Genomic DNA, 16073 nt, shown 5'->3' with positions numbered 1-16073 from the left:
ATTAAAACAGCTACAAATGTTTAAAACTGATCAGAGATCAGGCAAAACCCATAGACACTTGTTCAATGGTTAACTGCATGATGGGTTCACAGTAGGGGTGTAACGATTCGTTTTAACAACTATTCGATTCGATTCGCGATTCATGGTTGTCGATACGATTCAAGGACGATATTGGTTCATTTAGAACGATACGATACGAAACGATTCAGTGACCTGAAATCGATTCAGTGACTTTTTAGCCAAAAATTATTGTAAGGGAATCAGGTATCAATTAATCAGGTATCAGTCATATAAAAATATACAAAATAACCAGAAAGTGGCATTTTGTTATGGAAACAAACAACAATTAGGCTACCATGGTGATACACAATACTTAGAAGAACTGGTAAAGAAACATGAAACTGCTCCTGATAAATAGCAACACACATGACGTATAAATAACGTAATTTATTGATATTTTACTTTATTTCTTAACTTACTAATTTACGACGTTGCATGCTAGTATGTCTTTTGCACTTTAGTGAAGTGATACAGCGCGCTCCGCCGCATTTGGGCGTGCAGTTGAAGAGTGCGCGCTACTGCAGTATAGCGGCTGAGAGGACAGGAAAGTCAGTTTTTCTGAGGTGAGAGACTCTGCGCTGCTTGACTGTTGTCGCGCTGCTGCTGGCATGTCACGCATGGCGATGACGTCACAGTTAGGCAGACTGAATCGAGTAACGTTTAATGCCTTTATCATTAAAAGTGCTAAGAAAAAACATCCATATAAAGTCTAACGTGCTTAAATCCAATGCGCTATTTCCTAGTATCGATACAATTGATTCATTACCTTTTAAAACGATGTTAGATCGATATATGTCGTCCAGAAGGCCAATTTGCTGATCACAGATCGATGCAGTAGGATCGTAGGAATATAAATCGATACATCGATGTAGTTGATGAATCGTTACACCCCTAGTTCACAGAGATCATTGACATTTCGAAATGGTTATCTGAAATCACGTGACTTTCGTAGTTTGATGCACGCTCTGAACCACCACAAATCTGAACATGATTTGAAACAAAGATTCATAAAGGTGTCTGAGCTTTGTGAAGCAGTGTTTCGAAAGCGCCCATCACTACTTTAAATACATGAGTAAGACATGATTAGCAAGTTGTTTGCATAAAATAGTCCATTGAAACTGTTTTAATGTTTCTTCTAGACCTGAGGGACGTGAACAAGAAAGAAAAAACAGAAGCCAAAAAAATCTGTCTCCTGCCCTCAGTGTAAGAAACACTTCACATGAAAATCAAGGCTGAAGATTCACATGAGAGTTCACACTGGGAAGAAGCAAAATGCTGGAAGTCCTTCACTACAGACGATGAACTGAAAGAGCACCATAAAATTCACACTGGAAAAACCTTTGGAGGCAAAGTTCAGGAGCTGAAGAAAAGACCATAACACTTTTGAGAGAGACGTGAATCAGATATTAATTTTTAACCCATTCTTCATTGTTTTTCATCAGAACATCTAGTGTCTCTTCCACTTCTACCTTCTACTCTTGGAAATGCAATATATACTTTCATGTAGCTTTGAAACTGGACTCTTTTCTTCTCTTCTTCTCTTGAGATGCTTTGGCTCTTATAAGTCAGTAAAGATAGAGATCTGTCTCATTCATTTTCACTTTTATTTAATGTTTGTATTTGCTTCATTGATTGATTAAACTCTTTACTCATTTTAACAACATCTCATTGTTATTGTCAATTTTTTTTATTTTCTGCAGTTTCTGCTTGAATCAGGAATAATTTTAGTTTTGAAAGTCACAAAGTATCCTGATATTATTGCTTTTTGAGCTTTCCATGTTTTAAATTTCTCAATAGAGCTTTTAAATGCATACCATACCATACCACACCATACCATACCTTCTTCTTTCGCTTATCCGGGGCTGGGTTGCGGGGGCAGCAGTCTAAGCAGAGATGCCCAGACTTCCCTCTCCCTAGACACTTCCTCCACCTCTTCCGGGGGGACACCGAGGCGTTCCCAGGCCAGCTGGGAGACATAGTCCCTCCAGCATGTCCTAGGTCTTCCCCAGGGCCTCCTCCCGGTGGGACGTGCCCGGAACACCTTCCCGGGAAGGCATCCGGAACAGATGCCCGAGCCACCTCAGCTGACCACTCTCGATGTGGAGGAGCAGCGGCTCTAATCTGAGCTCCTCCCGAGTGACTGAGCTTCTCACCCTATCTCTAAGGGATCGCCCAGCCACCCTGCGGAGAAAGCTTATTTAGGCCGCCTGTATCCGGGATCTTGTCCTTTCGATCATGACCCACAGCTCATGAACATATGTGAGAGTAGGAACGTAGATTGACCGGTAAAAAATTGACCTTAGTAAAGGGCCCCTGACCCCATACTCCCAGAGCACCCTCGACAGGATGCCGCGAGGGACACGGTCGAATGCCTTCTCCAAATCCACAAAGCACATGTGGACTGGTTGGGCAAACTCCCATGAACCCTCCAGCACCCTGCTGAGGGTATAGAGCTGGTCCAGTGTTCCACGTCCGGGATGAAAACCGCACTTTTCTTCCTGAATCCGAGTTTCTACTATCGGCCGTATTCTCCTCTCCAGTACCCTGGTATAGACTAGGGATCGACCGATATGGATTTTTTAGTGCCGATGCCGATACCGATTTTTTTTCATCAGCCTTAGCCGATGACCGATACGGGCTGCCGATTTTCTTGGGCCGATATTTGGAGCCGATACTGCTTTTGCTCACTCAATTTACAGTAGGCTGCGTAAAGTAGGCTGCGTAAAATGCTGCCACACTGGATTTGTTGCCATTTCTTTAAAAAGAATAAACAAAAACACAGATCAGTGTCACTTCTGCAATTATCTTACATTCATATCACCCAAATTGTGGGCAAAGAAAAGGGCAAATACTTGAAGAATAAATAAATGTCTTCCTTTTATTCTTGCCAATTTTAAGCAATAACCAATAAAATGGCGAAAAGTGAAAGGAGACTCTCTCTTCACATAAACATTGTGTTGATTACATTACTCTAGTAGGTGGCAAAAATCGACTGTTAATTTTTTTTCCATTTAATCATTTATTCAAGAAGACTCAAGAGATTCATTAAAAAACGGTGAATCATCCATTAATTAAACAGGTATTTATGAATGACACTGAATTAATTCGTTTTAAACGTGTTTGAATTAATGATTCAATTTTTTATATATATAAATAGACTGGAACATGTTATTCTGTGTAGTTGTCTGATATATGTAATTGTGATCACCATTTTAAACAAAACAAAAACGATTTTAAACCAAATAGATTCTCATTTTATTATGAATTTAGGGACTGTTCACATATCGCGTCTAAAAACGTGTGGTAAGCACAGCCGCGACGCTTTCTCCTTTCTACAAGCGCTTGCACTCCCGTGGCGTCTGTCGTTGCTATGCAACTATGAACTGCACTCTACTAATGATGACGAGGAAGTAAGGATTAATTTATTTCAAGCCCTTTACGACTAACGTCACATATATTTATGGAGATGAAAAATAAAAACCTGCCCTGTCCAGCTTTGATCAGCTGTTCGGCCGAGCTTTCGATGTTGTCATGGAAAGGTCAGTTGTTTTTTTGTCACATAACCTGCGTGCGCTTGCGGCATTCTGAAAAGTTTAAATGTTTTCAACTTTTCATCTCACCACGGCATATGAGCGCCGGGACAAACGAGCGCGCTGCATCGCATGCGTGTCGCAACCGCGTCGATTCTTTTACCTCAGGGAGTGTTCTGACTGAGTTCGACCACTTCGCTGAATAAAACTCCCACAAATATCACGGAATCACGAACCAACGTCGGCATTATTTAATCCTATGGCCAGTGTTTGTAACAGCTGCCGTATGCATATGGATAGCCTCAAACTTAGCTATTTGCAGCTCCCTAAATACAATGACAAGCATATATTCGGCATTCGTGTTTTCCATTTGGACCCTCAAACTTGCTTAGCTATAGTTGCACACACATATAGAGCAATGTGTTTCCACTTTCAAAGTGTATGGCAATATTTCAGCTAAGTCAAACAGTTAAAAGGTGCTTTGAAAGTTTAAAACTTGAAGAGGCTTCCAGCACTCAGCTAGTGTGGGAGGGGCAGTGCATGGGCTGCACGTGCAGCGTCTCCAGCAACACAAAGCTGCCTGCGGACGCCTGTCTGTAAATAATGCCGGGAAAAAAACTATCGGCGAACGCAGCAGCCGCGTATCGGCCGATGCCGATACACGTCAAACCCGCAAATATCGGCCCGATAAATCGGCTGACCGATATATCGGTCGATCACTAGTATAGACTTTCCTGGGGAGGCTGAGAAGTGTGGTCCCCCTGTAGTTGGAACACACCCTCCGGTCCCCCTTTTTAAAAAGAGGGACCACCACCCCGGTCTTCCAGCCCGAAGGTACTGTCCCCGACCGTCATGCGATGTTGCAGAGGCGTGTCAGCCAAGACAGCCCCACAACATTTAGAGACTTGAGGTACTCAGGGTGCCTTGCTCCCGAGGAGATTCTTAACTACCTTGGAGACTTCAGCTTGGGTGATAGACGAGTCGTCTAGACGTGTCAGTGGGATTGAGGAGATCCTCGAAGTATTCCTTCCACTGTCCGACGACATCTCCATTTGAGGTCAACAGCTGCCCATCTCCACTGTAAACAGTGTTGGTAGGGCACTGCTTTCCCCTCCTGAGGCGCCGGACGGTTTGCCAGGCCTCACCAAGCCGATTTTTTGCCTCCACAACCACCCGGGCTGCAGTCCTCTTGGCCTGCTGGTAGGGGTAGGCGGTATGACCAAAATTGTGTTTCACGGTATGACTCATTTTATTTCACAGTAACGATATATTTCACGATATAGTTATTTGTATATGTAGTTATTACATGACAAAAAGGGATTTGTATAATAAATAATCCCAAATACTTTAGAAATGAAAAGTAGGCTACTTCACTTCACTTTATTTTAATTTTCTTTTTCTTTTATTTGGTAAATTATTTCTTTGGTAAACTATTTTTAATAGCTAAATATAGCAAACACTCTCATCAACTGTTAGATGAACTGCCCCCAACTTTGATATTAAATATAACTCATAAGTGCAATTAAACTTTAAATAAAGTGTTGCTGAATAATTTTTCAATCTCATGTTACTTCATCATTCAGTTTATAATATCTGAATATTTTATATAGAACTGTTCTATTCATAATAAATTGGTTACTTCCTTTTAATTTGGTAGGATATGTTTTGCCATGTCTGCTTATTATACTGCGTTTTAAAGGGCTTGTTTTGCTCTTTTTGTGATATCTGGCAACCTGTCACCTAAAGCTTTATCAAGAGATGTTCAGAAGCGTCAAGTTAATCAAGTTCATAAGTGACTAGGAGAACAGCAGTATGAAAACCGAACAGCAGCTACTGTTAGTGTTGACTAAGTAGTGTAAATTATACACACCTTGTAATTGCGGCATTATTTTCCATAGCTCGGTGAACACTGACACACCGTGCTCCCTCTCAGTGCGTGTGCACGCGCGCGTCTTTTGTATCAGTAAAATGCGATCGGTTAATTTGAGTGACAAGTTGTAATCACACATTGAATCAAAGCAAGATTTTATCAGCTGTTTCAGTGGCCAATTGTTTGGAGTTAGAAATATATAACTCGCGCAGCATATTTAGTAATTTTGCCTCAGATACAGGATTATTCGCAGGTTGTTCATTACCACAGCAACCGCTTGCGTGTCAGACTGAATGCGAGTTTCGTGTTTAAAAAGTAACTATACATAAGAGATGGAAAGATGCAGATAAGATAACTATATATTATTTAAGGTTATTTCTATTCGTAACGATATTGATATATGAACTGTTGTTGTCAAGTAAGCTTCATGCTTTCCCCGTTGCGATCGTGCACTCTTCTAAACTGTAGCCTACGGATGCTGCACTGCTCTAGTTGACTGCTGCGCCTTTCCCCTCGAAAATATCACTTTAACAACAACGCTTTAGAAAAGTAATTCCTTTGTGGATCCTCTTGATCTGCTTTCTCCGTGTTTCTTTGACAAATCTCAGTGTCTCAGTCTCACGCACGCTGCATGTGAGTTAACCACGCCCACTTATTTACATGTCGCGGTATACACGGAATGAAAAAAATCTGTTACATTGACATTTTCTACCGCGGTAACGATATATACCGTCATACCGCCCAGCCAGGCTCGATAGGACTCCTCCTTCAGCTTGACAGCATCCCTTCCGGTGTCCGCCTCGACAGGCACCGGAGACCTTACGGCCACAGTTCCGAATGGCTGCGTCGACAATGGAGGTGGAGAACATGGTCCACTCAGACTCAATATCTCCAGACTCCCTCGATCATCGACCTGCCCAGTCTGACCAGCCTCCTCCCCGGCCATCAGATCCAACTCACCACCAGGTGGTGATCAGTTGACAGCTCCGCCCCTCTCTTCACCCGAGTGTCCAAGACATACGGCCGGAGGCCAGTTGAAACGACCACAAAGTCAATCATCGACCTCCGGCCTAGGGTGTCCTGGTGCCACGTGCACTGATGGACACCCTTATACTTGAACATGGTGTTCGTTATGGACAAGCTGTAACTAGCACAGAAGTCCAATAACAGAACACAGCTCGGGTTCAGATCAGGGGGGCCATTCCTCCCAATCACGCCCTTCCAGGTGTCACTGTCGTTGCCCACGTGGGCATTGAAGTCCCCCAGTAGAACTATGGAGTCCCTAGTCGGAGCACTTTCCCAAGAAGGCCCGGTACTCTACACTGCCGTTTGGCCCGTAGGCGCACAAGACAGTGAGAGACCGATCCCCGACCCGAAGGCACAGGGAAGCGACTCTCTCGTTCACCGGGGTGAACTCCAACACATGGCAGCTGAACTGGAGGGCTATAAGCAAACCCACACCAGCCCGCCGCCTCTCACCATGGGCAACCCCAGAGTGGTAAAGAGTCCATCCTCTCTCCAGGAGTGTGGTTCCAGAGCCCAAGCCGTGCGTAGAGGTGATCCCGACTACCTTTAGTCGGTACCTCTCAACCTCACGCACAATCTCAGGCTCCTTCCCCGCCAGCGAGGTGACATTCCACGTCCCCATGGGGGGAGGCCCGGCCACCAGGCACTCTCAAATGAGCCCCAACCCTGGGCCTGGCTCCAGGGTGGGGCCCCGGCTGCGCCATCCCGGGCGCCGTCACGGTCCTTGATGTTAAATCCATCATAAAGGGTTTTTGAACGGCTCTTAGTCTGACCCGTCACCTAGGACCTGTTTGCCTTGGGAGACCCTACCAGGGGCATATAGCCCCGGACAACATAGCTCTTAGGGTCGTTCGGGTACTCAAACCCCTCCACCACGGTAAGGTGGCTTTTAAATGCCTAATAAATTATATTTCACCCACATGACTGACATTGAATGAGACTGCTGTCTGTCTACATTATTAACAGTTTCACCCTTGATTTCCAGTATCATTTATACATTTCAAAGAGTTTGTTCTAGTCAGTTTGATGTTTCATTCACACCATGAGGCTTCATGAAGTCAGAACAATTACTAGGAACTTTAAACAACACCAGCTCCGGCTCCAGCTCTGAGATGTAGGGCGGGCCAAGTGAAATTCCTACTATTTCCTAATTTTTTTCCACGTAACAAAACTTTATTTTATAACAAAAGAGGCAGGTCCCAATATTTGCAGGGCTCAACACAAATGAGCTTTTCTACAGGTTCATTCTGGTTCAGATTTTTACTTGCCCTGCAAAAAATTTCACTGGACCCACCAAAAAAAAAAAAAAGTATTTTAATAAATATAAAGTCAAGTAAACAGTGCAAGTAAAAAGAACAAATAAACAAATTACAAACAATAGCACAAATAAATACGATCAGGGCAGGACTGAGGGGTCTGGCCCCCCCGGGCTTGAGTTTATGTTTAAGTGCTTAGCATAAGTGAACACAGCCATGCTAAAGTTGGCTAAAAAGGGGAATAAAAAAAAATCTTTTGGAAATTGATCTTATTGCCTTAATTTAAAAAAAATAAGAAAAATCCAACCTTTAGTTATTTTCTTGTGAATGAATAATGTACCTTACATAAATAAATGTTCTTCCTTGACATACAAGGAAGGTGCAAAATTCTTTTTTCCCAAATCCAAAACATATTTGCAAGTCAGGACACTGCTATGTTAAATTCCAATAGAGGCAGGCAGATTTTAATTTTTAAAAGCCAGTTATTTCATGGATACTATGCATAAAGTTTCCTTGGCCTTTGGAATGAAACTAGCCCCACATCATCACATACCCTTCACCATACCTAGAGATTGGCATGGTTTTATTTCAGTTATGATGATGTGGGCCTAATTAAACTGTATAACGTGTGTTTGATGGTTGTGTAAATATGAGAAATACCATGAACTGGGGCCTGTACCATGATGGTAGTTGAACAAACTCGGGGTTACAGGATTGTTTTTTTCCAAACCGATGCAATCAGGCTTTATTTAGATTAGATTAGATTAGATTCAACTTTATTGTCATTACACAAGTACAGGTACAAGGCAACGAAATGCAGTTTAGGTCTAACCAGAAGTGCAATAGCAGCAAGTGCAGGATATACAGTGGTTCCATAAGTGCAGAACATGGATATGTACTGAATAAATATAGAGTTGAATACTATTATAAACAAAAATTTACAGGTAGATTTGTCCTATGAATATAATATACAGATAACTATTACTGTGAACAGAATTTACAGCTAGATATGTACTGAATATAATATACAGATGGCTGTTACTATAAACAGAATTTTACAGATAGATATGTACTATGAATATATATACAGATGGCTGTTACTATAAACAGAATGTGAGCATAATATACAGATGGCTATTACTATAAACAGAATTTTACAAATAGATATATGTATACGTTAGGCTAAAAATGAGCAGTATAACAATGGATTTAAAGTAGTGCAAATAAAGTTTGGACAGAAGCTATCCGAGTGAAAGTGCAGTGGAAAGTAATTGCATATTACAGTTAAAGTACGGTATTGCAAATGTATATGTAAACAGTCGGTACTGTAAAACAGTCGGCAGTGCAAATTGAGCATATTCCAGTCAAGGTAGTAGTGCAAGATGCATATGTAAACAGTTGTTACTATAATAACAGTCAGCAGTGCAAATGAACATTATAGTATTGCAAATAACAAAATGGAGGCAGGTGTGAGGAGGGAGAGGAGAGTCAATCAGTATATGAGTGGAATCAATGTTTATTGGTACCATGATGCAGCTCATCGACTTTCTCTGTCAACTCAGGCTTTGATCCTTAAGCTATGATTACTCCATCCGCGCGTGCACATAAAAGAGTGACGTCGACACTGAACAACCAATCACGGTAAAGCGAGAGAGATATATTTTTCCGCGGAGGAGCAAGAGATAATCATTCATAATTACGATGAATTTAAATATGTATTTCAACCTCGAAACAATACGGTCTCTGCTGCCAAAGCAAGAGAAGACTTGCTTGGAGAAAGATTGCTGATTGTTAATGTGTAAGTTAAACAAATAGCCTACGTTCTATATTTATGTAAAATTATGTATATATGTATGTGTAGCCTATATAATATAATATGTAATATAGCATATAGCCTATTTTTATAATATATAAAAAATGTGCATGTATGTACTAAGAGATAAATATATATATATATATATATATATATATATATATATATATATATGAAGACCTCTTTTCCAAAACGGGATAAACGCCATTTAAAAAAAAAATGAGTTTGTCATGTCATTTTGCTGTGTTCTGAACCTATTCACTGCTCCATCAACGTTTCATGCCAAATCGCTATATTTACTTGTTTAAAATGTACTGCAAGATGCTGTTTCTTTCCAAAACGAGATAAGCGCCAAACCTATTTTTAGCCTAAACGGGATATATCCTCTCAACCAATCAGAATTCGGTGAGCGTTCTACGCAATCCAAATAGGCGGCGATCTGAACAGAGGTTTGTTACTTTGTTTATGTTCATTCATTCCTCAAAATGAGTGCTTTAAACTGTAGTAACACTTTTGATGGCCTTGATGAGCCAGTGAGACCTACACCTGGGGGTAGAAAACGCAGACTGGACAAAGAAAATCACAAAAAACAACAGAAAAAGAAGGTTCGCATGTCAACACAAAGCTGCCGCCAAAGGTTTCTGTCAGGCCGAGAGGCTGTCGCCGGACGATCTGATGGTAAATTTCAACTATTTTTATGAAAAACAAAACAAGGTTGACCAGGACCAGGCCATACTTCATCTCCTGGACATCACGCAAGTGACAAGGAAGCGTCCGAAAGTCCAGGACATTAACAAACAAAAAGGAATGTATCTGTTAAGTAACGTACAGTCTTTTGTGCAACAGACATCTGGAGAAAGTGCCCGTTTGCAAGGCGACCTTCATAAAAGTGTTTTGTGAGTACAACTTTCGTTTCAGAAATGTTTCCCCCTCGCGATAAAGATATTTTCCTGTAAAGAAGCCTGCAAACGTGACATTAAAGGTACTGAATAGTTCTACTAGCCTACTGATAGATAGACTGGCCTTTGATACACTGACCATGATAAGGTGCTATGGTAGATTGTGTGTAGTGATGATAGTGCAAAAGTACAAAATGCGGCCAGTAAACAGTGCAGGGATATGTGCAAAGATGTGATTGTTGTATGATTGGACATTATGTTGTTGTTACATGGTATGCCATTGCTATAGAGCAGGGCTCACACACACATTTTCAATGAGGTTTTGATGCTTTGGCAATACAAAATGTTTTTTTGTTTTTTTTATGCCAATACAGCATATTGAATTTAGAGAGAGAGAGAGATGTGTGTGTGAAAGGTGATATGTTAAGCAAAAGCAGTTCCTAACCCCTGCTAAGGAGAATACTGAAAGGGGGAGGGAGTTTATTTTACTATTTATTTTATTTGGCTTTTATTTATTTATTTCATGCATTTGCACTTATTTAATTTATATTCATTTATACTATGAGTACCTGATTATATGTTGCATGTTCTGTTTGTTAGTTTTTTTAAAAGACAAACCATAATTTTTTTCCAAACATTGATGGATTTATAGCATTTTGAAAAAATAAATAAATTAACTTTGAATTTATCATCAACAATATTGTTGTTTGATTTAATAATCATTGTTCAACATGTTCAGACTGAGCCAAAAAAAAACATTTTAACAGGATAAATTGAATATTCACAAAATGTGTGGGTCTAGGTAAAAAATGTAATTTTCCTGAAAACTACTGAAATGGATTTATCCCGTTTTGGAAAAGAGCTCCTCATATATATATATATATATATATATATATATATATATATATATTTTTTTTTTTTTTTTTTTTTTATAGATGCAACCCCAACTCCAAATGTTCTTGGCAGCAGATAAAGAGAAAATATAAAAATATAATTCAAAGTGGTGAGTATTTACCACAACCTTTTATTATTTTTGTAAACATTTTATCACAAACACTTTTTTTGCAGCAAACAGAAATAAGTAGTTAAATTCAGAAAACCAGAATAAACTGGCGGAGGAGTTGGCTCTGAGTAGGCAATAATGGACGGCCGATTAGGGATTACAGGTGCTGTACAATCTGACCCTGGTGCTGGCTCCTCTAAGCAAGTAACACTGGGTACGTGTGCAATACATTACTACTTTTTTTAAGTTTTAAATATGGCTGACTGTATGTTCTGCAGTAGAGGGAAATACAGTGTCCCTGTTGAAGCCAGCACACATACACACAGTCTCCCACACAGAGGTCAGTATGCAGCAGACAGAACACCAAACATAACCTGCTTTACAACAGCTATGCTTTACATTGACCTACTTTTACTTATTGGTGGAGGAAATGAAGACACTCTGTCTGTGTGTTCTCAGACAGCTGCTGATGTGAATGCACTGGGATTTTTTTATGGCAAACATTTGAATGTGTGGCATAAAAAAGGGACTGGCCCTTACACATCTTTTATTGTAGGATTTTTCACAACCTGCCCCAGAAACTGAGGCCTCTACCTCAATGGGCTACAGAAGGAATGTGAACAAGGTAAGGATTTAAAACCCTTGACAAATTACAGTCAGTCCTGTGTTTGTAGGAAGTCAAGGAACCTTTTGTGATTTGATGAGCCTCCAGAAAACTTGTAATGATCATGTTTGTGGTGGAATTATGTTTCAGGTGGAAACAGACTCAGTCAGGGCCCTTTACAAAAGGAGTCTTGAACTAGACTGCACACTAAAGGTGGCTATATTGTGCACATGCAGCCACTATCTGTGATGCCCGCTCTGGTGACTCTTAAGCGCCAAACACAGTTGAAATGTGCCTTTAGGATGCCAAAGGTCATCTCTACCTTCACTCTGGTTTTACTGAGGGCCACATTGAAGCGGTGCTGTGGCCCTGTCTGAGGGTCATGATAGGGGGTTATTGTGTAGGTTTTTCTATCTCAGTGCAAATTAACAGTGTTTTGTACTGTACCAAATTTAACTTGCTTTCCTCAAAGCGCTGACACAACACAGAATCACAGAAAATTCTTGAGTCATGCACTGAGCTAGGCCATTTAGCATCCAAACTTGTGATCATGTTCATGACTGCGCTGGACTGAGCTGAGCTGGACTGCGACCAGACTGATAATTTTAGACACACGTAAAGGCCCAATAAAACGAGGGGCAACTTTGCGTGAAATTGACTGAAGAGGAAGATTAGAGGTCGATAACCATACCTTTTGCCCACAGATGTACCTGGGGCTTTTGACACGATGACGACGCAAAGAGCGGCTCTTACTCTCATCCAGGTGCGCTTGCAGCGCTGAATAAACTCCTGAACAGACGGCACGTTAGAATCAGAACTCTGAGACGAGAAAATGGGAGGCTGATATCCGAGACTGGCTTGAAACGGCGATAAGCCAGCAGCGGAGGATGGAAGCGAGTTATGAGCATACTCCGCCCAGGGAAGCTGCTCAGCCCAAGAGGCGGGGTTACGAAAAGCGAGAGAGCGTAAAATTCAGCTGACAGTCTGATTGGCCCGTTCGGCTTGACCGTTAGTCTGAGGGTGGAAGCCGGACGAGAGACTGACGGAAGCCCCGATTGATCGACAAAACTCCTTCCAAAATTGTGAAGCGAACTGTGGACCCCTGTCAGACACGACGTCGGAGGGGAGTCCGTGGAGCTTGAAAACATGCTCAATCACGATCTGGGCGGTCTCTTTGGCAGATGGGAGTTTAGAAAGAGGAACAAAATGAGCAGCTTTAGAAAAACGGTCTATTATAGTAAAAATAACGGTGTTGCCAGATGGTGCCGGGAGATCAGTAATAAAATCAAGTGCGATATGAGACCAGGGTCGTGAAGGTAGGTAAAGGTCTTAAAGGAGAACTCCGGTCAATTTTAACATTGAGCTCATTTTTTGTACATCCTTGATGTGTCATTACAAGTGCACAGGTCATGTGAGTGATTCCTTCGGAGTGAACGCGAGTCAATCTGACTGCAGTAGATGTGAAAGATAGGGATAAAAATGATGTTTATTCAGCCAGCGCAAATACCTGTATTTACATCCTGTTTTCGGTCGAAGTCCATAGTAATCGATTGTCGAGTCGATTACTCACATGACCTGTGCACTTGTAATGACACATCAAGGATGTTAAGAGGCTAAAAGCAGGTATAAATATTGCCCCTATTGAAGTCAACAGGGTGCAAATTTTAAAAAGAGGATAACACGGTGTAGGCAACACCGATTTTTGTCGTTGTTCTCTGTATTGACAGCACTCCAAATGTACAAAAAAATTAGCTCAATGTTAAAATTGACCGGAGTTCTCCTTTAAGAGCCCGGCCAGGGGAGTGTTGCTAGACTTAGTCTGGGCACACTCAGAACAAGAGGCAACAAACCGACTTGTATCTCGTTCGCAAGTGGGCAACCAACAACACTGGCAAACGGAAGCTAAGGTGCCCCTAACGCCGGGATGGGCAGCAAGTTTAGAAGAGTGAGCCCACTGTAACACAGCTCGACGTGCGGAAACAGGTACAACAAGTAGGTTACTAGGACACGACCACGGGGGAACAGCCCGAGAAAGAACGCGTTTAACAAGTCTCTCAATACCTCTCAATATTGTGCCAATAACGCGCTTCTCAGGGATAATGGGAGTGTGTGAATTGACAGCCTCTGAGGGACCAAAGAGGCGAGACAGCGCATCAGGCTTTACATTATTGGTACCCGGACGAAAAGAAAACGTAAAGTCAAAACGAGTAAAAAGTAATGCCTAACGCGCCTGATGAGCATTTAATATTTTAGCCGACCGGATATATTCGAGATTCCTGTGGTCAGTCCACACAACAAACGGAATGGAAGCACCCTCTAACCACTGACGCCATTCCTCCAGGGCGAGGCGAATAGCGAGTAGTTCGCGGTTTCCCACATCATAATTGCGCTCCGAGGGAGACAACTTGTGTGAGAAAAATGCGCAGGAATGGATCTTACCATTGATGGGTGAGCGTTGGGAAAGGATAGCCCCAACGCCCACCTCGGATGCGTCAACCTCAACGATAAATTGTCTGGAGGCGTTGGGAAAGGATAGCCCCAACGCCCACCTCGGATGCGTCAACCTCAACAATAAATTGTCTGGAGATGTCGGGAAATAACAGAATGGGAGCTGAAGTGAACAAGGTCTTAAGACGATCAAAAGCGTTCTGGGCGGGCTCTGACCATCGAAACCGGGTCTTGAAAGACGTTAACGCAGTTAAGGGAGCGACGATCTGGCTGAAGTTACAAATAAAGCGACGGTAAAAATTAGCAAAACCAAGAAAACGCTGAAGAGCAGTACGAGAATCTGGGACTGGCCAATCGGTGACTGCTTTCACCTTGATCCATACTAACCCCGTCAGCCGAAATAATCAAGCCCAAAAAGGAAAACGATTGTGCGTGGAATTTGCATTTCACGGCTTTAACGAACAGCTTATTCTCGAGAAGACACTGAAGAACTCGGCGGACGTGCTGGACGTGCACCTGGAGAGAGGGAGAGAAAATGAGAATGTCGTCGAGGTAAACAAATACGAAAACATTGAGCTTGTCCCGAAGGACATCATTGACCAGTGCTTGAAAGACAGCTGGGGCGTTGACCAATCTGAACGGAAGAACGCGATATTCAAAGTGCCCAAGGGGAGTATTGAACGCAGTCTTCCATTCATCCCCCATCAACTTAATGCGGATTAAATGATAGGCATTACGGAGGTTGAGTTTTGTAAAGATCTTTGCTCCCTGCAGGACTTCAAAGGCCGATGACATAAGCGTCATTCAGACCTTGATAATCAATGCAAGGACGCAAAGATCCATCCTTCTTCTTTACGAAGAAAAATCCCGCACCGGCAGGAGACGTAGAAGACACAATAGTACCTGCGTCTAAGCACTCAGATAAATACTTCTTGAGTGCTTCGCGTTCAGGCGCCAACAGGGAATATAACCGTCCGCGAGGAGGCGTGGTACCGGGGAGAAGGTCAATGCAACAATCATATGGACGGTGAGGAGGGAGTGAGGCCGCCCGTGACCGACTAAAGACCATCCGGAGATCATGATATTCTTTCGGGAACCCAGACAAATCACCTGGTTCTTCCTGAAAAACAGAGACAGAGGAAACAGGAGGAAGAGCAGAGGTTGAACATTCAACGTGACACGACACATTCCAAGACAAAACAGAACCTTTAACCCAATTTATCTGAGGGTTGTGCTTTACGAGCCAGGGGTGACCTAAGACTAAAGGAAAATAAGGGGAACGAAAAATTAAAAAGGAGATGGTCTCACGGTGGTTACCGGAGACTGTGAGCATCAAAGGAGAGGTCTCACGTCTAACCCTCGGAAGAGGACTTCCATCAAGAGCAAAAAGGGTGTGCCTTCATCTAACTCCTTCAGGGGAATACCTTGCTCTTGGGCCCACCTTTCATCTATGAAATTTCCCTCCGTGCCTGAGTCAATGAGAGCTCTGCAGGAGACTGAAGATCCAGGCCAGGGAAGGTGAACCTCAAAGACGGTACAGGAGTTATGTGGAGAGTCCGGGGAA

The 16073-nt window shown here is 42.3% G+C and overlaps 1 long non-coding RNA gene across 1 annotated transcript in view; it reads right to left on the bottom strand.

The window, feature by feature from the left end:
• Nucleotides 1-4689: 4689 nt before the first annotated feature.
• The window catches only part of LOC309503063, a 182259-nt gene continuing 170875 nt past the window's right edge, over nucleotides 4690-16073 (bottom strand). The window contains exon 4 of the long non-coding RNA XR_014207493.1: nucleotides 4690-4704. This is a non-coding gene — a long non-coding RNA (uncharacterized lncRNA). The remainder of the gene's footprint in view (nucleotides 4705-16073) is intronic.

The sequence above is a fragment of the Leuciscus leuciscus genome, assembly GCF_965113295.1.
Source record: "Leuciscus leuciscus genome assembly, chromosome: 1".
Lineage (NCBI taxonomy): Eukaryota > Metazoa > Chordata > Actinopteri > Cypriniformes > Leuciscidae > Leuciscus > Leuciscus leuciscus.
This window is presented reverse-complemented; position numbering and strand designations above follow the sequence as displayed.